Source organism: Gopherus evgoodei, chromosome 1 (assembly GCF_007399415.2).
Source record: "Gopherus evgoodei ecotype Sinaloan lineage chromosome 1, rGopEvg1_v1.p, whole genome shotgun sequence".
NCBI classification, from domain to species: domain Eukaryota; kingdom Metazoa; phylum Chordata; order Testudines; family Testudinidae; genus Gopherus; species Gopherus evgoodei.
The window spans coordinates 217,716,263-217,738,401 of NC_044322.1; the positions used below are offsets into that span (position 1 = coordinate 217,716,263).

The 22,139-nt window shown below is 44.4% G+C and overlaps 1 long non-coding RNA gene across 1 annotated transcript; it reads left to right on the forward strand.

Moving 5' to 3' along the window:
- Nucleotides 1-4,576: 4,576 nt before the first annotated feature.
- Nucleotides 4,577-21,607, forward strand: LOC115636486. The gene is made up of 3 exons (XR_003996964.1): nt 4,577-4,696; nt 9,951-9,956; nt 21,597-21,607. It is a non-coding gene; the product is annotated as an uncharacterized LOC115636486 (long non-coding RNA).
- The last annotated feature ends 532 nt before the right edge of the window (nt 21,608-22,139 follow it).

Consider the following 22,139-nt stretch of genomic DNA (forward strand, 5'->3'; position numbering starts at 1 on the left):
ACCCGAGTTCGTGCGGAGTTGGTATAGGGCACGCAATTCTGTCAGAGACCAGACACCAATACGTTGATCAACGGGCTCACACTATCCCAAAAGCTTTAGAATAAGTGTGGCCCCTTTATTAGGGGTGAGCATCAATATTTATACACAGAAGTAAACAAAGTGATTAACAAAAGATAATGGTCATGCATAATCAATCAAGATTTTACAGGAAAAGCAAGTTTAACAAGTAAATGCATAGAGATAAAGGCTAATGGCTACTTGAGAAAGGGGGTGTCATGAGTAGTTTGCAGGTCAGTGCTTTGTTCGATAAAGGGTTCAGAAAGGATTATGCAGAGACGGCCAGTCTGGGTGTGTTTTGGCTCCCCAAAGTTCACCAAAAGTTTAGACCCAACACCAGGACCCCTCAATCAAGTCCTGGGGTTCAGGAAGCTTAGTTCCCAGCTTGGGATTCCCTGAATTCCAACTACCAAGCCCAAAAACAGACACTGAACTCACTCCCTCCAGCCAGCTTCTTCCTTTTTCCAGCTTCCCAGGCAAAGGTGCTGACACCCCTCCCCACTGCCTAGCTCAGGTTACAAGCTTAGGTCCTGTCCCTCACCTAAAGTCACCTCCTGCTCTCCCATCCCCCACACAGACAGTCCCTACTCCATCACAGTCAGACTAAATGATCACAATAGTCCCTTCTGGCCTGAAAAATCTAAGAATGTGAATCTATGTTCTGAGATATTAGAACAAAAGCCAGGCACCCAAAATAACATGGGGTGCAACATGCACACATGCACATATACATACACACACGCACATACAGACTAAGATATTCACACAATTGTCCTAGTATCACTAATGAAAGTGAAAACAAACAGCAGAACTTCTAATGACACTAACATAGCCCTACTGAGCTTTGTTTACGTGGTCATGTCCATTCTGAGTGTAACAGAAGGAGGCTGTATGGAAGCAGAAACATACTGAGACAAGTAACATCCCTGGCTGAGTTTTACAATATCTGTCAATATCTGTCAACTGAATGGTCTGTCTTTCTAGGTATTCTTATGGTCTCCGCCATTGTAGTATCTGAGCATCTCCCAGACATTTATCAATTTACCATCACATCATCTCTGTGAGTCAGGTGTCATTAATTCCAGTGTAAGGGAAGAGCTAAGGCACAGAGTGCTTAGTACCTTAGCTATATAACTGCAAGCATATTCCCATAGGGACATCTGGGGCACTGGCACAGAATCTGTTGGGAGTGCAGAGGGCACAAAGAGAAAACATAGCTGAGGTTCTTTTGTGGACAAACTCCTCCTAATCTCTTCCTAGTTGGACAGAGCAAGGGGCTGGAATGAGCAGTGGTGGTGCGATCCCATGATTCCCCCACAGAAGAATAAGGACACCAAGAACTAATTGAAACTAAACTTTCTTTGCACCCACACTGGACTTTTGTCTGCAGAAGCCCAGCACAAGTGACAGGGGCCTGTATCTTGCCTAGGATGTAACTGGCATTAGTCACACACCTTACTGTACTGCCCCACTGAGACCTACATCATTGCTGAGGCATTTCAAAAAGGCAGCTATGGAGGTCATGTGCTGCAGGAGAATGGCTGACATGCCTCTTACTGACCAGCTTTTACTTTGATTCTGCTGCAGAGCCAGACAGGGCCCCTGTCACAGGAACTATGGAAAAGGTCCGAGAGACAGGCCAAGGTCAGAAGCAGTCCAGGGAGGCAGCAAGAAGTCTGAGGAAACAGACCCCAGCTGTTTGCTACAGAGTCCCTTGACTGGAACCGAGAGTAGAGGAAGGGCCAGATATCCCTAGTGGCCACCGAGGAAGGTGGCATGAAACCTGTGATACAAGGGATAAGGACTAGTGCAGACAAAGAGTGTAAGGAACACTGGGCCCAGAGTCAGGGGCCAAAGACCTGGCATGAAATCAATGGACCATTGTTTGTGGGACTCACTGCTACTGAATGTGACTTGGTCAGAGTTATGAGAAAAAGCAGACCACAGGCCAGGGGAAGGGGAAGCCAAAGAAGGAGAGCCTGCTACCCCATGCTCTGCCATGTGAGGCACACCAGCCAGCGAGTCACCCTTCTACAGTCCCCAAGTCTACTCCTAAAACCTCAGGTAGCATCTGTGACAAGAAATGCCTTTATCCATTTAAGTTAGCTACATCACTGGAATGATTAGTCTGTGAAGTGGACTCAGCACAGTTCTCCACGGCTCTGTAATCTTCCAGTTGCATTACCTTCTTGTGCTGTACATGGGCACACTGCAGCCCCATGTTTATCTTCTCTCTCACTCGAGTTGTAGGTCATGGGATCATAGCACACCAGTTCTCTGATGTCTGAATTGGCTTCTCATTCATTGCATGAGTTAGTCTATAATCTCCCCTGTAGTTTGGACCCAACTCTCTCCCTTCATGACATCTGAGATCTTCCCACTCACTTTTCCTGGATTTGGATGTCTGGGGGCTCATTCCTCACATTGGTTGGGATTAAATCCTGATTTGCTGACCTACAGGACAGAATCAGGCCCCTTGTTTACTCACACGTTTACCTAAGATGCTGCTAGCGGGGCCTGTGAAGGTCTGTCTGCTGTGACAAGAGTGTCAGTGCATTATTATTTGTTTATAAAAAAAAATGATTTTCCTGATTCCTGTGTCTGCCCCCTAAGACCAGGCAACAGATGCATTTTATCAACCTTAAACAAAGTAAGTAAATGAAAGTTAGTTCTTGCCCCTGGCAATCCTGTAGCAGTGCATGGGATTCTTCTATCCTAAGTGCAGGACTCTGCATTTGTCCTTGTTGAACCTCATCAGATTTCTTTTGGCCCAATCCTCTAATTTGTCTTAGGTCCCTCTATATCCTATCCCTACCCTCCAGCGTATCTACCACTCCTCCCAGTTTAGTGTCATCTGCAAACTTGCTGAGATGCAAATCATGCCATCTTCGAGATCATTAATGAAGATATTGAACAAAACTGGCCCCAGGACCGACCCTTGGGGAACTTCGCCAACAGGGAGACTACAGTGATAGAACAACACAGAAATGAGGATTTTACACCCCAGCTATTGATAAGTGAATTCTTTCTAGACAGGATGCTATCAAACTAAGTTTTCTTTACATTTTTTAGGCTCTTCCCTTTCTCTGGAGGTGATAGATCGGCTCACCTTCCTAACAGCCGCAAATTACCTTATTTCAGTGTGACTAGTTTGGCATATGAGGATGTGACCGTTCACTTCCCAGTTTATGGCTGCCTCTGCTGCTTAGCCAAAGACCTCAGCCTAAGAACACGGCCTTAAACTATCATAGTGAGAGAAGGCCTATAAACAGGCAGATAGTGATTTCGATTCTTTCTTTTATACCTCTACAACTAGCCAAATGATAAACATATACCTAAATTCTTAAAGTATAGAACTTTGCAGTCAGGCCTAAATAACTATATCTTAACACATGCTATTAAACAACAGAAGCAGAAATGTTGATAGAAAATAGTTTTACATATAAGGACTGAGATATCATGCTGAAAGGAGCCTTTGGATTCTCCATATCTTGGAGTATTCAAATCAAGACTGGGTGTCTTTTTGGAAGATGTGCTTCAGTCAGACACAAATTATTGGAGTAAATGCAGGAGCAACTGGATGAAATTATCTGGTTGGTGTTATGCAGGAAGTCAGACTAGTTAATCTAATGGTCCCTTCTGGCCTTGGAATTTACAAAATATTAAAACAGATTAGTATAGATTAGAGAGAGACAGAGAGAAGTTAGACAGGTAGAACAGGTTTCAGAGTAGCAGCCATGTTAGTCTGCATCCACAAAAAGAACAGGAGTACTTGTGGCACCTTAGAGACTAACAAATTTATTTGAGCACAAGCTTTCGTAGGCTACAGCCCACTACAATGGATGCATAGACTGGAACATACAGCAAGAAGCTATTTATACATACAGAGAACATGAAAAGGTGGAAGTAGCCATACCAACTGAGATGAGCTATCATCAGCAGGAGAAAAAAAAACTTTTGAAGTGATAATCAAGATGACCCATAGAAGATGTGAGGCTATTTAACATGAGGAAATAGATTCAATTAGTGTAATGGCCCAACCGTTCCCAGTCTCTGTTCAAGCCTAAGTTAATTGTATCTAATTTATTAATTCAAGTCCAGCAGTCTCTCTTTGGAATCTGTTTTTTAAGTTTTTCTGTTGTAAAACTGCCACCTTCAAGTCTGTCACTGAGTGGTTAGAGAGATTGAAGTGTTCTCCCACTGCTTTTTGATGTTATAATTCCTGATGTTATGATTCCTGATGTCAGATTTGTGTCCATTTATTCTTTTGAGTAGAGACTGTCCGATTTGTCCAATATACATGGCAGAGGGGCATTGCAGGCACATGATGGCATATAACACATTGGTAGATGTGCAGGTGAACGAGCCCCTGATGGAATGGCTGATGTAATTAGGTCCTATGATGGTGTCACTTGAATAGATATTTAGACAGAGCTGGCATTGGGCTTTGTTGCAAGGATAGGTTCCTGGGTTAGTGTTTATGTTGTATGGTGTGCGGTTGCTGGTGAGTATTTGCTTCAGGTTGGGCGGCTGTCTGTAAGCGAGGACTGGTCTGTCTCCCAAGATCTGTGAGAGTGAGGGATCATCTTTCAGGAAAGATTGTAGATCTTTGATAATGCACTGAAGAGGTAAAACAGTTGTGTTTATACAACATTTTATGTGACCAAAGTCATATAAGAAATATTACTCTCTAAAGACAGGGGCTGGCTTATGGTCTGTCTCTTTGCTGGGAGATTGCTTGATGCCTCAGAGGTTACCCAAGGCTTCCTGTTTCAGACTGGGGTTACTGGGCATCAGGGTGATGGCCTGTGCAAGCAGGAGTATGGGAAATGAGGCAATGCAAATTAAGAATCAGGTGTGGTCATATGAAAAAAATATCCCAAAGGATTAAACTCTTAGGCATGTAATAGAAAATATAGAGAGTGAGGAGAGAAGTCAAGGTTTGGATGGCATGACTGTGGGCATTCAGGTTAGATTTGCCAAAGACCATGGTCTACTCCAGATACCTGTTGTGCTGGCAGATGGTCTTCATGAGCTTTATTAAAAAAGTGATGCTATTCTAAATGGTCAAGGACAGGCCAGGAGAAAGAGGATGAGACAGAAGGAAATGTAGCTGTTAAAAAGAAGTGATGGCTTGTTCTAACTGATGCTGAAATTGGTCATCATGCCTGAAGAGGTTTCTTTACAGACAACCCAGACTGCAGTAAGACTGAATCTGAAGGTCTTTCACCATTTCATACAGGAGTATCCAGGATGTCTGCCTGGAGTTTCTCATCTTCATCCTGAGGAAAATGCAATGGATGCCATTAAATGTCTTCACATAATAGGAGATATTTCAGCAACTGGTAAACCAAAAGCTGCTGACATTGCCAAAAATCAGGAAAAAGTAGAAAACATGAGTCTTGAATCACAAGGAGAATAGTTCTACTTAGAAGAAAAAGCAGAAGTCAGCTGCTGTGGCTGGGCACTGCATACAAATATTAAACAGTCCCAGAGAGAGACCAAGATTTGATCATTTGAGGGCAGGTTGATGCCTTTATCTCAGTGACATTCACAGTCACTATAAATGATAATGCCCACAGGTGAGACATGCCTATATGCTGCCTATATGAGAATGCCTATGTGTTAAGAAAAATGATAACAGGGATGGCATATTTGCCCTTCCCTAGTTCTCCTCCACATAGCTCTCTGGAGTACTCTGATTATGTTGCCCATGTAAACTGACAGATGCTGTACTGAAGAAGGGGAGATCAGGGCAGTCTGTATCTTACAAATGAAGGCTAGAAATGTTTGGAGATGGATCTTTATTTTTGCCAGAATTTTTTTTCCTTCTGGAATGATGCAAGCACCCTAATTATTAATTTACCATTTCCATAACTCACTCATGCAATGAATTCTTAACATCTGGCTAAGAAATCACAGCCCAGCCACTCCACACACTACAGTACTTGACAGCTTTAATGGCAAACAAAACCATCACAATTTGCTAAATAGCTAATGCATAATAAAAACTCTACTAAGGTGCGTCAACTTGGGCACCCAAAAATTAAGCCTACCAAAATCGCTAGTCACTTTTAAAAACCTAGCGTATGCTTTTAATATTTAACAGTTTCCTGAATGTGCCTATAGGGGGAGCTTTTCAAAGGCACTTGAGTGCCCTAGCAATCCACCCCATGCCCACCTCCCCCTCACACACTCTAGACTCATCTTCATGATTACTATTATTCTCCTGTTTCCTTTGGCTGTGGCAAAGCCAATCAGCTGATACAAATCTCTATTCCACAGGAGAAATTACCCTGAGAAGGGAGGGAAATCATTTCCCAGACTGTGGCCTACCTTAAAAGATGAAGAAGAGGCAGTGTGCAGGTGAGGGATGGTTCTTCCCAGAGGATATGGGCCATGTCATAAACAGATAGTTAAGGGTTAATGTCTCTTTTACCTGTAAAGGGTTAACAAGCTCAGTGAACCTGGCTGACACCTGACCAAAGGACCAATCGGGGGACAAGATACTTTCAAATCTTGGTGGGGAAGTCTTTGTTTTGTGCTGTTTGTTTTGTTCTTTGTTCTCTCTTGTGACTAAGAGGGACCAGACGTGCAACCAGATCTGTTTCCATTCTTTCAAACAGTCTCTCATGTTCAGAATGGTGAGTACTGGCTAGAAAAGGTGAATTAGTTTTATGTTTGTTTTCTTAATTTGCAAACATGTATTTTGCTGGAAGGATATTTTACCTCTGTTTGCTGTAACTTGTACTTAGAACCCCATCATCTGAGGCTGCTAAATAAAATATGGGGCCTGAGCCTTGGGTCTGATGAAGCACCACTGGATGCAGTACCCATGGAACGCAGAATTGGGCAAAGGTAGCCTTACATCAACATCATAATCCTTCTATTCCCATACTTGCCAGTAGCTACAGTGCAAAGAAGCTGAAAGGAGGGTCAGGATCTGGCCCACTAAGAGCAGCAGTGAATGCAGCCAGGAAGTGAAACTTGATGAGCCAGAGAATGATGGAGAGAAATCCGCTTTCCATACACTTTGGAAATCAGACTTCCACAGCTGTAAGGAGTAATTTGATAGACTATTAGGGTTGGAAGAGATGTCAGGTCATCTAGTCCATTCCTCTGCTCAAAGCAGGACTAGCACCAAGTAAATCATCGCAGCCAGGGCTTTGTCAAGCCAGGCATCAAAACTCTCTAAGGACGGAGATCCTACCACTTCCCTAAGTAACCCATTCCAGTGCTTCACCACCCTACTAGTGAAATAGTATTTCCTAATATCCAACCTAGACCTCTCACACTGCAACTTGAGATCATTGCTCCTTGTTCTGTCATTTACCACCACTGAGAAAAACCTAGCTCCATCCTCTTTGAAACTCCCTTTAGGTAGTTGAAAGCTGCTATCAAATCCCCCCTCATTCTTCTCTTCTGCAGACTAAATAACCCCAGGTCCATCAGCTTCTCCTTATAAGTCATGTACCCCAGTCCACTAATCATTTTCACTGCCTTCTGCTGGACTCACCAATTTGTCCACATCCCTTCTGTAGTGGGATGATCAAAACTGGACACAATACTCCAGGTGTGGCCTCACCAGTGCTGAATAGAGGGGAATAATCACTCCCCTCGATCTGCTGGCAATGCTCCTACTAATGCAGCTCAATATGCCATTTGCCTTTTTGGCAACAAGGGTGCATGGCTTACTCATATACAGTTTCTTGTCCACTGTAATCTCCAGGTCCTTTTCTGCAGAACTGCTGCTAAGTCAGTAAGTCCCCAGCCTGTAGCAGTGCATGGGATTCTTCCTTCCTAAGTGTAGGACTCTGCAGGCATCTCAGCCAGTCTCCTTACTGCAAGCTAGAGCCTAGAGGAGAGCCCCTATTGAGTGGGGGGTTGGAAGGAATGCAGAACTGTCTGAAGCCTGACTGGAGGAGGAGGGAGGAGATGAGAAACCAATGTGACAGTGAGTTTTCCCCTTCCACCTGCTTTTATTAGCTCTGGATTTAAGCTATGCCACCAAATGCTTGTATTTGTTGTGTATATTAGTACTGGAGAGATCCCCTCACCCTGGGGGCAGAAAAGGACTGCCCCTGCTATGGTCAAACACACTCTCCCCTCGACTCCCTCCCCCCAGTTACTGTGAGTGAAATTAACAAGGATGCCAGAAACTGCTCCTAACCCTGGGGGCTGAACCGCTCAGGGAACAGCTGAGTTTAAACTATTCTTATGCAGGGGGCAGGCTTCTCCCTCCCTCAGCGAGTCTCCTTTTCTTACCAGTCCTCCATACTGGCCCGTACCTGCTTACTTTCACCTCAGTATCTACCTCTCCCCCCACCCCATCTTAGTGTCATCTGCAAACTTGCTGGCGGTGCAATTCATCCCATCATCCAGATCATTAATGAAGATGTTGAACACAACCAGCCCCAGGACCGACCCCCGGCGCACTTGATACTGGCTTGATACTGGCTTGATACTGGCTGCCAACTAGATATCAAGCTGTTGATCACTATCCACTGAGCCCGACGATCAAGCAAGCTTTCTATCCACCTTATAGTCCATTCATCCAATCCATACTTCTTTAACTTGCTGGCAAGTATACTGTTGGAGACTGTATCAAAAACTTTGCTAAAATCAAGACATATCACATCCACTACTTTCCCCATATCCACAAAGCCAGTTATCTCATCATAGAAGGCAATCAGGTTGATCAGGCATGACTTGCCCTTGGTGAATCCATGTTGACTGTTCCTGATCAGCTTCCTCTCCTCCAAGTGCTTCAAAATGGAATCCTCGAGGACCTGCTCCATGATTTTGCTGGGAAGTGAAGTGAAGTTGTAGTTCCCCAGGTTCTCTTTCTTCCCTTTTTTAAATATGAGCACTATATATGCCTTTTACCAATTGTCTGGGACCTCCTCCGATCACAACGAATTTTCAGACATAATGGCCAATGGCTCAATCACATCAGCCAAGTCTGTCAGCACCCTTGGATGCATTAGATCTTGCACTCGTCCAGCTTTTCTAAACAGTCCTTAACTTGTTCTTTCACCATTCAGGGCTGCTCACCTCTTTCCCAGCAGCAGTCTGGGAGCTGGCCTTGTCTGTGAAGACAGAGGCAAAAAAAGCATTGAGTACTTCAACTTTTTCCACATCATCTGTCATTAGGTTGCCTTGCCCATTTAGTAAGGGTTCCACACTTTTCCTGGCCTTCTTGTTGCTAACATATCTGTAGAAACCCTTCTCGTTACCCTTCACATACATTGCTAGCTGCAACTCCAGTCGTCCCTTGGCCTTCCTGATTACACCTCTGCATGCTCTAGCAATATTTTTATACTCCTCCCTAGTTGTCTGTCCAAATTTCCACTTCTTGTAAGCTTCCTTTTTGAGCTTAAGTTCGCCAAAGATTTCACTGTTAAGCCAAGCTGGTCACCTGCCATATTTGCTATTCTTTCTGCACTTTGGGATGGTTTGTTCCTGTGCTGTCAACAAGGTTTCTTTAAAATACAGCCATTTCTCCTAGACTCCTTTCCCCCTCATATTAGCCTCCCAGGAGATCCTGCCCATCAGTTCCCTGAGGGAATCTAAGTCTGCTTCTCTGAAAATAGGATCCATATTTTGCTATACTCCTTTCTTCTTTTTGTCAGGATTCTGAACTTGACTATCTCATGGTCACTGCTGCCTAGGTTGCCACCCACTTCTACTTCCCCTACCAATTCTTCCCTCTTTGTAAGCAGCAGGTCAAGAGGAGCAGGGCCCCTAGTTGGTTCTTCCAGAACTTGTACCAGAAGTTGTCTCCAACACACTCCAAAAACTTCCTGGATTGTCTGAGGATTTCTGTATTGCTCTCCCAGCAGATGTCAGAGTGATTGAATTCCCCCATTAGAACCAGGGCCTGGAAACTTCAGTTAGTTGTCCGAAGAAAGCCTTGTCTACCTCCTCCTTCTGATCCGGTGGTCTATAGCACACACCCACTACGACATCACTCTTGTTGCTCTCACCTCTAAACTTAACCCAAAGAATCTCAACAGGCTTTTCTCCAGTGACATACTGGGCCTCTGAGCAACCATACTGCTCTCTTATATACAATGCCACTCCTCCACCTTTCCTCCCCGAACAGTTGATACCCATCCATGACAGTGCTCCAGTCATGTGAACTGCTCCACCAAGCTTCTGTTATTCAAATCACATTATAGTTCCCTGATTGTGCCAGGATTGCCAATTTTTTCTGCTTGTTTCCCAGGCTTCGTGCATTCATCTTGTCAAGGTTTTTCCCCCCACTTTGAATTTTAGAGTACAAATGTGGGGACCTGCATGAACACTTCTAAGCTTAATTACTAGCTTAGATCTGGTAACACTGCCATCAGCCAGAAATTCCGTGTCTGGCGCACTCCCTGTCCACCCACCCAAACTTTCCCCTCTCTGGGTTGCCTTTAGAGGCTTCACCAGTTCCCTGGTGAACACAGATCCAAACTCCTTGGATTTTAAAACAAGGAGGAATTAACCATCCCCCCTCCTTTCCCCCCACCAATCCCTGGTGAGTCCAGACCCAATCCCCTTGGATCTTAAAACAAGGAAAAATCAATCAGGTTCTTAAAAAAAACCTTTTAATTAAAGAAAGAAAAGGTAAAAATCATCTCTGTAAAATCAGGATGGAAAATACTTTACAGGGTACTCAAATTCATATAGCCCAGAGGAAACCCCCGCTAGCCTTAGATTCAAAGTTACAGCAAACAGAGGTAAAAATCCTTCCAGCAAAAAGAAACATTTACAAGTTGAGAAAACAAACATAAGACTAACACGCCTTGCCTAGCTGATTACTTACAAGTTTGAAACATGAGAGACTGATTTAGAAAGATTTGGAGAGCCTGGATTGATGTCCCATCCCTCTCAGTCCCGAGAGCGAACAACAACAACACAAAAAGCAAAAACAAAGACTTCCCTCCACCAAGATTTGAAAGTATCTTGTCCCCCTATTGGTCCTTTGGTCAGATGTCAGTCAGGTTTACTGAGCTTCTTAACCCTTTACAGGTAAAAGAGACATTAACCCTTAACTATCTGTTTATGATACATGTACATGCACCTAAGATAACTAGCCAATTGCCTTACTTTGTCAGTATGAATCAGGAGGCTTCTCATTTTGTATCCTTCTCTTTATGTTTCCTCCCGGTATCCCACTGACCAACTGCTAACATTACTGATCAACTGCTACTGGTATCATTTTCTACAGATGTAACCTCCCCTTTCCTACCCAGGTTACTCGGAAGCAGATTGCACTCACCTTTGTGGCCCGGCACCTGATATTGTCAATGAAAAAGCAGATCCCAAGTATCCCAGTAGTGACATTGGATAGGTGTGGATCCTCCATCCACTCCACTGCTGCAGTCCTTTTATTTACGTAAGCAGAGTCAGAATGAGCTCTATCCTGACATCTGGTGGTGAATTATGGGGAGTGTGGGAAGGAATTTCACCCCACCTAGCATAGCCCATGGCAGCCTGGGATGGTTATTTTTACAGCTCTGGGATCCCCAATTTCTTTGTTATTGGGGCAGGAGGAATAAAGTGTTGTCACCCTGATTATGTGAATGAGGAACTATGAGACTGCATTATGACAGAGATGTCTCAACATCAGTTAAGTAGCACTTGCTAGACAAGGGACATGGGTGCCAAAACCCAGTGATTTGAGAGAGGTTGGGGACTGGTGTGTGTATGGGCTGGGCTGGGCTGGGCTGGGCTGGGCTGGGCTGGGCTGGGCTGGGCTGGGCTGGGCTGGGCTGGGCTGGGCTGCTTTTGAGGGCCTGGAACACCAATTGCACATCTTCCTCTCTCCACTGTTGAAGAGTAGAGCTAATTTTGACTCCATTAGGAGTCCATCTACAGGCTGTTGAGCTGAATTCATGTTGGGCCAATGGTGCACCAGCAGTGGGGCTCCCCTACTACAAGCTGAAATCACTAAAAGAGCTGAGCTTACTGAGCTGAGATCATTGAGTGCTGTGTTAACTAGTGGGGAGCCTGAAGATCTATTGCTAAGTAGATGGCAGAGCAGTCTGCAGCATGCCAAAGTTGGAGCAGCCCACGGAACAGTGTGCAGAGCGGTTTGCAGGGATGGCTGGAGTGGCTCATGGGTTGGCTGGAGGAGTGGCACAGCTGGTGGAGTGGAGCTGGTCATGGTGAAGGCTGCAGCAGAACTCCACAGAGAGGCAGAGCAGTTGGCCCCTGGCCCACGTAAGATGCCCCTTAATACCCTGTGTGTGCCCTGCCCCATTTCCACTCAGGCTGGTGGAGGGTAAAATGCTGCAGATAAACTTTTGAACTTGGGGGTGGCATTGACCAGAGACTTTCAGGTTGTTGGACTTGGGGGGAAAGGACATTGCCAAACGTACTTGGAGGTGAGGCTTTTTTGCTTATGATTTGTGTTATAATCCAGTTTGTGGTGTTTCTCCAACGTGATGCCACATTGTTTCCCTCCTTTATTAAAAGGATTTTGCTACACTCAGACTCCGTGCTTGTGAGTGGGGAAGTATTGTCTGCTAGAGGCACCCGGGAGTGGTGGTATATAATTGTCCCAGGTCAATGGGTGGGGGCTCGAGCTGGTTTTGCATTGCGTTATTGAAACGGAACCCCTGGAAACTGAACCCAGCCCTTGTTGCTGACAACTCAGAGGGGCAGAAGGTTTACATTTATAAGGAAATTACTCTTGGTGATGCCTTGACTTGGCTCTGTACACACATCTTGGGAGCCTCCAGCAATAAACCTGAGCTAATCTGTGCAATGACTCTGACTCAAACCTCCCAATTATAAACCCCATGCAAACAATATGCTCTTAGAATTAACACACATTTATTTAACAATTTTAAAAAATGATATAAGAGATTGAGATTAATTAAAATGCAGGAAAAGTATTCAAGTTCCTGAAGTAACCCATTGACAGTCACTGGGTAACAATCCATTTTAACAAGGTAGTTTTGGGACAGACATAAAGTAAAATATGTGGAGTTCTAGTATATCCAATGATTCATTTGTCAGAAAATATTAATGTATTTTGATTATATCTGGTCAGAAGATGATTTTTTTTCCTCATCCAAATTTTTTTGGGGGAGAGTGTTGTGAAAATTCAAATAAAATATATTTTGGCTGAAAATCAGCAATTTTTGGCAGCAAAATGAGCAGGGGCGGCTCTAGGTATTTTGCTGCCCCAAGCACGCTGCCTTTGGCAGTCTGCCTGCAGGAGGTCCCTGGTCTCATGGATTCAGATGCATGCCTGAGGAAGGTCTGCCGAAGCCGCAGGACCAGTGGACCCTCCGCTGGCATGCCACCGAAAGCAATCTGCCTGCCGCCCTCACGGCAACGGCAGACCACCCCCCGTTGCTTGCCGCCCCAGGAATGAGCTTGGCATGCTGGTGCCTGGAGCTGCCCCTGAAAATAATATATTTTGTTTTTTTGGCCAAAATATCTGATTCAGAAATATTGCCATGGTGCCTTACAGGAGCAATATTTTGGTTGCCTCATGCTTCCGTTCTCCTCTAGGCTAGGGTAAATTGATGTAGCTTCACTGACTTCCAGCTGGCCTCAAATCTACCTTTAATGGAGATAAACCATAATCTGTATCTCTTTTTTCCAGAGTTCCTTTGTTTAACAAAACAGTGATTTGCTTTTAGTCACTTACTGAACAGACCAGATGGAGAAATGCAAAGAAGTGTTTCCTATATGTAATGGAAAATGAGCAAGAGGATCCACCCTGAATTTGCATCTCGATAGAATGCAGCTGGATAGTTAATGAAAAACAAATGGAAAAATTAGTAAATGTTTGTATGGTACTTTGAATGTGTAAAAAAACACTGTGGAAATACTAAGCTTTGTAGTTAGTATTAAAAATATCACCATTTTTTTTCTTTAGTGTAAGGACATATATTGTATGTTTGGACTAACTCACAGGAAGCATTAATGCTTTAAACCAGGGATCCCACAAACTTTCTTATACTATAGACAACATCAAAATAGAGAGCTTGTTTCAGGTACACCTCCACTCCCATTTGTTGCCATGTGGGCCATCTATCCTCCTATTGACAATCAAATAGCATCCCCTTGGCAACTACAGTAACTAATTCAATTAACTAAAATCTAAGAAGGACATTGTGTTGCTTGTCCCCGTCATGGCTTGTTATTCCTGGTCCTACTCTTGGTCTAGTGTTCTTGGACGATCTCCTCTGGGAACAAAGATGACAATTCCTCACAGGGAGAGGTGCTGTGTTCTAGGGTTAAGTGGAAGCAGCCTGGCATAATTAAGAGATTAATGGTCCAGAAAGGTTCTGCAGGGCATAGCTACTGCCACACTGGCAGAGGGCAGATAGGAACTCAGAACTGAATGCAAAAAAAGGAGTTATCAAGATGCCCAGATTAGTCTTGTCTCTGAAATCATTCCAAGGATTCTGATATCAGCTGTAGCAGAAAGAGAGAGCTTGAGACATGAGGCCTGGTATAAGGGGCCTGGTATAAGGTCAGGCCCTGCTGATATAAAGCAGAGTTAGCAAGAGTCAAGCTATGAGCAGAAATCAGGCCCTGTAACAAAACATGCCAACTTGCAAGTTCACAGCACCTGGCAAGAACAGGGCTGGTATTGTGAAAACAAAAACATTCCTAAGCTAGGCACAGCGCACTCACATATACAGATCCCAGAAGAGTAGTAGTAGAACACCATGATACAAGGTTATGGTGTAAACACACTCCCCAAAGATAATATAGGACACACTGACCCCTCCTAAAAATAAGGTCAGGATGACAGGGTGATGAATTGAAATGTTTTGATCAAACCAACAGGTTTTAAAAAAGAAATAAGGAGATATACCTGTCTTATGGAACTGGAAGGAACCTTGAAAGGTCATTGAGTCCAGTCCCCTGCCTTCACAAACAGGACCACATACTGTCCCTGACAGGTTGTTTTTGTTGACTTCCCTGCCCCCAATCCCTAAATAGCCCCCTCAAGGGTTGAGCTTATAACCCTGGGTTTAGGAGGCCAATGCTCAAACCACTGAGCTATCCCTCCCCCCCAAGTTGCAAGTTAAAGGGTGGTAACTAATCAAGTCGGAGGGGCAATACGTAATGTTTGTATCAGTATATAAAAAGAAGTCTCAGATGCCCGGCTGAGGGGAGAATGGAAAGTCCTGCCATTCACTGAGCCGAGTCCATTGCAACGAGCAGATGTGTTAATGTGACTGTAACCATGAGTCAGGACATTAGGACTGTGCTTTGTTGACAATAAACCTGACCAAGTGCCTTTGCTATGAACTGAGTCTGTGGTATTATTGGGCAGTTTGACTGGAGCCTGCTGTACAAACCAGTTGGCTACAGCCAATGCAGCATACAGCATGAACACACATGCAGCCAACAACTGACTACACTGGTGACCTTGACCACTAATCTGATAACTAGGTGAGCTGTCCTCTGTAGGAATTGTGATCTGATATGGCAGAAAGCTATGGGCTAGGGAAACAAACTCCTCCCTGCAAATTCCCACAGAGTTTGATAATGTATGGGTTGCCAGCGAAGGGGAAGAAACATGGAATGGAATCTGTAAGGCCAGAGCACCAACTGTAGCTTTGGAAAATAATAAGAGTTAGAAATGTACACAACAGAGCACAAAACTGGCAGGGCAATTAACAGAAACAAAGGGTTAAAAGAATTAAGAGAAGCAACAGAGCACTGGAATGCTCCTGCTCTCCTAGCAGGGTGGCAAGCAGTCCAGAGATATTATACGTTACAGAAAGCACAAGGACAGAATAAAACATTGGAAACAACTGTAAAGGATCCACAGAAAAGAGAAGTGCTGTCTGGTTATAAATATTGATGGTCAGCAACAAGCTTTGGGTACCTATACAGTACCTGAAAAATGGGGACAGAAATGGAAAAAGGTGACCTGAGCAAAATTAAAAGCTGTAACATGGAATGATGGGAAAGGGTGCTGCAATGAGGACATTGGTAATGACCCAAACCAGCCATGTAACAACCCATGAGCAGAGGCCACTGCATTGCATCCACCATCATAAAGTAAAAACCTGATTCCGGTAAAACCTAAACCGAGACCTAGACTGGTGCCTGTCAGAACGGGAGAAGTAAGTGCACGGGAGGGAGAAGCAGCAAACAGTACTTTCTCTGGACTGGTAAATCAGATGAAGGAAAAAATGCAGTGGTTCACAGATCACATTAGGAGACAAGAGCTGTCACTTGGTCACAGGCGAGTGGATAAAAAAAGAATTTCAAAGTGAAAAGCTGATAGTGAGGGGTTTAATACCTAAAATTGATGCATTAACACATGGAGTTCACCCAAAAAAGTTAACTGTAGCAGGCACTCCTGCAGTCTATTTGTCATGCAGACAAAAGACATTGGAGGGACAAATTCGGGTTTTACAAGAGTACGTAATGACCCCCACTCTCCTTCCAGAGCCAGGATAAAAACCGGGGCTGCAGGTTCCCAAAAGCTTTAACTCATAGAGCCCCATTTCTCACTCAGAGGTAAAATCAAATCATAGGATTGGAAGGGACCTCGAGAGGTCATTTAGTTCAGTCTCCTGCACTCTTGGCAGGATTCAGTATTATATAGACCATTCCTGACAGGTGTTTGTCTAACCTGCTCTTAAAAATCTCCAGTGATGGAGATTCCACAACCATCAGAGGCAATTTGTTCCAGTGCTTAACCACCCTGCCAGTCAGGAAGTTTTTCCTGATGTCCAACCTAAATTTCCCTTGCTGCAACTTAAGCCCATTGCTTCTTGTCCTATCCTCAGAAGTTAAGAAAAACAATTCATCTTCCTCCCCCTTGTAACAACCTTTTATGTACTTGAAAAAAATCATCATGTCCCCTTTCAGTCTTCTCTTTTTCAAACTCAATTTTTTCAATCTTCTCTCATAGGTCATGTTTTCAAGACCTTTAGTCATTTTTGTTGCTCTTCTCTGGACTTTCTCCAATTTGTGCACATCTTTCGTGGAATGTGGCACCTGGAACTGGACACAATACTCCAGCTGAGGCCTAACCAGTGTGCAGTAGAGTGGAAAAAATACTTCTTGTGTCTTGCTTACAACACTCCTGCTAATATATCCCAGAACGATGTTTGCTTTTTTTTGCAACAATGTTACACTGTTGACACATATTTAGCTTGTGGTCAACTATGACATCCAGATCCTTTTCCACAGTACTCTATCCTAGGCAGTCATTTCCCATTTTGTATGTGTGCTACTGATTGTTCCTCTCTAAGTACAGTAGGCTGCATTTGTCCTTATTGAATTTCATCCTTTTTATTTCAGACCATTTTTCCAGTTTGTCCAGATCATTTTGAATTTTAATCCTATCCTCCAAAGCACTTGCAACTCCTCCCAATTTGGTATCATCCACAAACTTTATAAGTGTACTGTCCATGCTATTATCTAAATCATTGAAGAAGATATTGAATTGAACTAGATTGAGAACTGATCCCTGTGGGACCTCACTTGTTATGCCCTTCCAGCATGACTGCGAACCACTGATGACTACTCTCTGGGAATGGTTTTCCAACCAGTTTTGCACTCTTATAGTAGCTCCATATAGGTTGTATTTCCCTGGTTTGTTTACTAAAATCAAGATATATCACATCTACCGCTTTCCCCCTAGCCACAAGGCTTGTTTCCCTGTCAAAGAAAGCTATCAGGTTGGTTTGACATGATTTGTTCTTGACAAATCCATGCTGACAGTTACTTATCACCATATTATCTTCCAGATGTTTATAAAATGATTGCTTAATTATTTGCTCCATTATCTTTCCGGATACAGAAGTTAAGCTGACTGGTTTGTAATTCCCCAGGTTGTCCTTATTTCCCTTTTTATAGATAGGCACTATATTTGCCCTTTTCTAGTCTTCTGGAATCTCTCCCATCTTCCACGACTTTCCAACGATAATCGCTAATGGCACAGATGTCTCCTCAGTCAGCTCCTTGAGTATTCTAGGATGCATTTCATCAGGCCCTGGTAACTTAAAGACATCTAATTTGTCTGAGTAATTTTTAACTTGTTGTCTTCCTATTCTAGCCTCTGATCCTACCTCATTTTCACTGGCATTCACTATGTTAGACATCCAATCACCACCAACCTTCTTGGTGAAAACCGAAACAAATAAGTCCTTAAGCACCTTTGCCATTTCCACATTTTCTATTATTGTTTTTCCCCCCTCATTGAGTAATGGGCCTACCTTGTCCTTAGTCTTACTCTTGCTTTGAATGTATTTGTAGAATGTTTTCTGGTTACCCTTTATGTCTCTAGCTAGTTTGATCTCATTTTGTGCCTTGGCCTTTCTAATTTTGTCCTTACATATTTCTGTTATTTGTTTTTATTCATCCTTTGTAATTTGACCTAATTTCCACTTTTTGTAGGATTCTTTTTTGATATTTAGGTCAATGATTTTTAGGTAATTTAGGTTAAGTCAGGGTGGTCTCTTGCCATATTTCCAATCTTTCCTACGCAGTGGGGTGGTTTGCTCTTGTGCACTTAATAATGTCTCTTTGAAAAACTGCAAACTGTCTTCAATTGTTTTTCACCTTAGGCTTGCTTCCCTTGGGATCTTACCTACCAACTCCTCCAGTTTACTAAGACTGCCTTAGAATCATAGAATCATAGAATATCAGGGTTGGAAGGACCTCAGGAGGTCATCTAGTCCAACTCCCTGTTTAACGCAGTACCAATCCCCAACTGCCTTCTTGAAATCCATTGTCTTTATTTTGCTGTTCTCCCTCCTACCATTCCTTAGAATCATGAACTCTACCATTGCATGATCACTTTCACCCAAGATGCCTTCCATTTTCAAATTCTCAACCAGTTCCTCCCTACTTGTCAAAATCAAATCTAAAACAGCCTCTCCCCTAGTAGCTTTCTCCACTTTCTGAAATAAAAACTTGTTTCTGATACATTCTAAGAATTTGTTGGATAAGCTGTGCCCTGCTCTGTTATTTTCCCAACAGATGTCCAAGTAGCTGAAGTCCCCTATCACCACCAAGTTCTGTGCTTTAGATGATTTTGTTAGTTGTTTAAAAAAAGCTGCATCCACTGCTTCTTCCTGGTTAGGTGGCCTGTAGTAGACCCCTACCATGACACCACCCTTGTTTTTTACCCCTTTAATCCTTACCCAGAGACTTTCAACCAGTCTGCCTCCTATTTCCATCTCAACCTCAGTCCACATGTATACATTTTTAATATATAGGGCAACACCTCCTACCTTTTTCCTCTGCCTGTCCTTGTTGAGCAAGCTGTACCCTTCTATACCAATATTCCAGTCATGCATAGTATCCCACCGAGTCTCTGTGATGCCAACTATGTCATAGTTGTGTTTATTTGCTACCATTTTGAGTTCTTTCTGCTTATTCCCCATACTTCTCGCATTAGTATATAGACATCTAAGATATTGATTTGATTCCCCTCTGCAGTTCCATCTTGTTCCTCCTTTATCCCCGCTGTAACAGCCCATGCTCCCTGCAAAACTGACCTTTCTCCCAGGTCTCCATGTTTTTTACTTACCTGTGGGCTTTGGTCACCTGCCCTCTTCAAACTTAGTTTAAAGCCCTCCTCACTAGGTTAGCCAGTCTGTATCCAAATATGCTCTTCCTTGATAGGTGGACCCCATCTCTGCTTAGCAGTCCTTCTTCCAGGAACAGCATCCCATGGTCAAGGAAGCTGAAGTCCTTCTGGCGACACCATCTTCACAGGCATTCATTTCCTTTTCTCAAATATTTTTATGTCCCTATTACATTATCCTTTATATCCTCTCTCAATTTGCTAAAATTGCTGCTGCTGCCTGCATTTTAAGATACACCTCTACCTCGATATAACACTGTCCTTGGGAGCCAAAAATCTTACTATGTTATAGGTGAAACTGCATTATATCAAACTTGATTTGATCTGCGAGAGTGTGCAGCCCCACCACCCCGGAGCACTGCTTTACCGCGTTATGTCGGGTGTCGTTATAATGGGGTAGAGGTGTACCTTGTGTGACAGACCCAAACCAGTGGGGTACAGGAGTCTGGTAGAGGGCAAATATACTGGTCACTGGGTGAGTAGTTTTCTGTTCCCTGAGTGACGAGAGCAGGGGCTGCACTAGAGTAATCAAGAACTTGCTAGAACCAATTAAGGCAGACAGGCTGATTAGATCACCTTCAGCCAATCAAGGCAGGCTAATCAGGGCACCTGGGTTTAGAAAGGAACTCACCTCAGTCAGGTGGGGAGGAGCTAGAGGAGAGGAAGTTTGTGTGAGGTGCTGGGAGCAAGAGGCACAAGAGCTGAGAGTGAGAGGCTGTACTGCTGGAGGACTATGACATACAAGTGTTATCAGACACCAGGAGGAAGGTCCTGTGGTGAGGCTAAAGAAGGTGTTTTGAAGAGGCCATGGGGAAGTGGCCAAGGAGTTGTAGCTGTGATGCAGCTGTTACAAGAGGCACTACAGACAGCTGCAATCCACAGGGTCCTGGGCTGGAACCCGGAGTAGAGGGCAGGCCCAGCTTCCCCCCAAACCTCCCAACTCCTGCTCAGACACAGGAGGAGCTGATCCAGACTGTGGGGAAGATCACTGAGATGAGCAAATCTGCCAAATAAGTGCAGGACCCACCAAAGTAGAGAAGGAACTTTGTAACTTTGTCACAACTGGTGTCAAAAGTGGGATCTGGTGTGCAAAAGAAGGAGGGTGATTTAAAAAAAAGGGTAGAGGGTTTTTTTTTACCACAATGGATGACTTAGTACAGGCATTGATACAAGCTACAGCAGCCCAGCAGAAGGCTACCCGTGTCCAGGCAGCTGCCCAACAGGAGGCAGTGTGGCTGCAGCAAGAGACTAATCGCCTGCTGATGGACCAGGCTTCTCAAGACCGAGCTATGTTGTGAGAACTGGTGAACCAGGTAAAGACCCTTACAGAGCTGAACAGCAGCCATGATAGGACGCAGATCATATGGGCCAGCCACTGGCTGCGGAAAATGACACGAGAGGATGATGTAGAGGCATACCTTCTGGCCTTTGAGAGGACAGCCCTACGGGAGGCCTGGCCTCGAGATCAGTGGTCTAGCATCCTTGCCTCATTCCTGTGTGGGGAGGCCCAGAAGGCTTACTATGATCTGCCTGAAGAGGCTGCAGCAGACTACCCCCAGCTGAAAGCAGAGATCCTGGCTAGATCTCGGGTAACAACTTCAGTGCGGGCCCAGCAGTATCACGAGTGGAGGTACCAGGAAAATAAAACCCTGCTGTCCCAATTGTATGACCTCATCCATCTTGCACGAAAGTGGTTGCGTATGGAGTCCCGGAGTCCAGAAGAGATATTAGAGGTTTTGGTCATTGACGGATACATGAGGGGACTACCGCCAGACCTTCATGCCTGGGTAAGCCAGAACTAACTCTCCACCTATGCTGAGGTTGTTGCACCGGTAGAAAGGCGAAGGACAGCGAGGGAGCTGACCCGACCAGTTAAGGAAGAGGCTCCCCGGGTTAAACTAGCAGCACTAAGCCCTAAAGCTCGGGTGACAGGGTCACTAGGAGAGACCAGGTGGAAAAAGAGGGGGGCTGAAGGCTCACCAGAAGCCACAAAGAGCCAGAGCACTGAAAGAGAAGAGGATTATGATGTTAGATTGCCTAAATCAAGAGACCGGGGAATGCCTAGGGCTCCATACAGATGTTATGCCTATGGGGAGTGGGGACATATAGCTGCACAGTGTCCCAATGCTGAGGAGCCGATGCAGTGTAACCTGGGGAACTGAGCAGACCCATGCTCCCTAATCCACCTTGTGGGGCTCTCACTAACCCCACATATGTACATCAGACCAGTGAAACTAAATGGGGTAGAGACCACGGCACTGGTTGATTCGGGGACCGCTATCACGCTTGTCTCGGGCAAGCTTGTGAAGTGTAGTCAGCTGCTGCGAGCTAAGCATATAGGGATAACATGCGTCCACGGGACAGTTGGTTATTACCCTACCATCCCAGTAAAACTCGAAATTCAGGGGAACACTACTGAGGTAGCAGCAGGTGTAGTCCCTAAACTCCCATACCCGGTACTCATAGGGAGGGACTTCCCAGGGTTTGGAAACTTACTCCCAGTAGG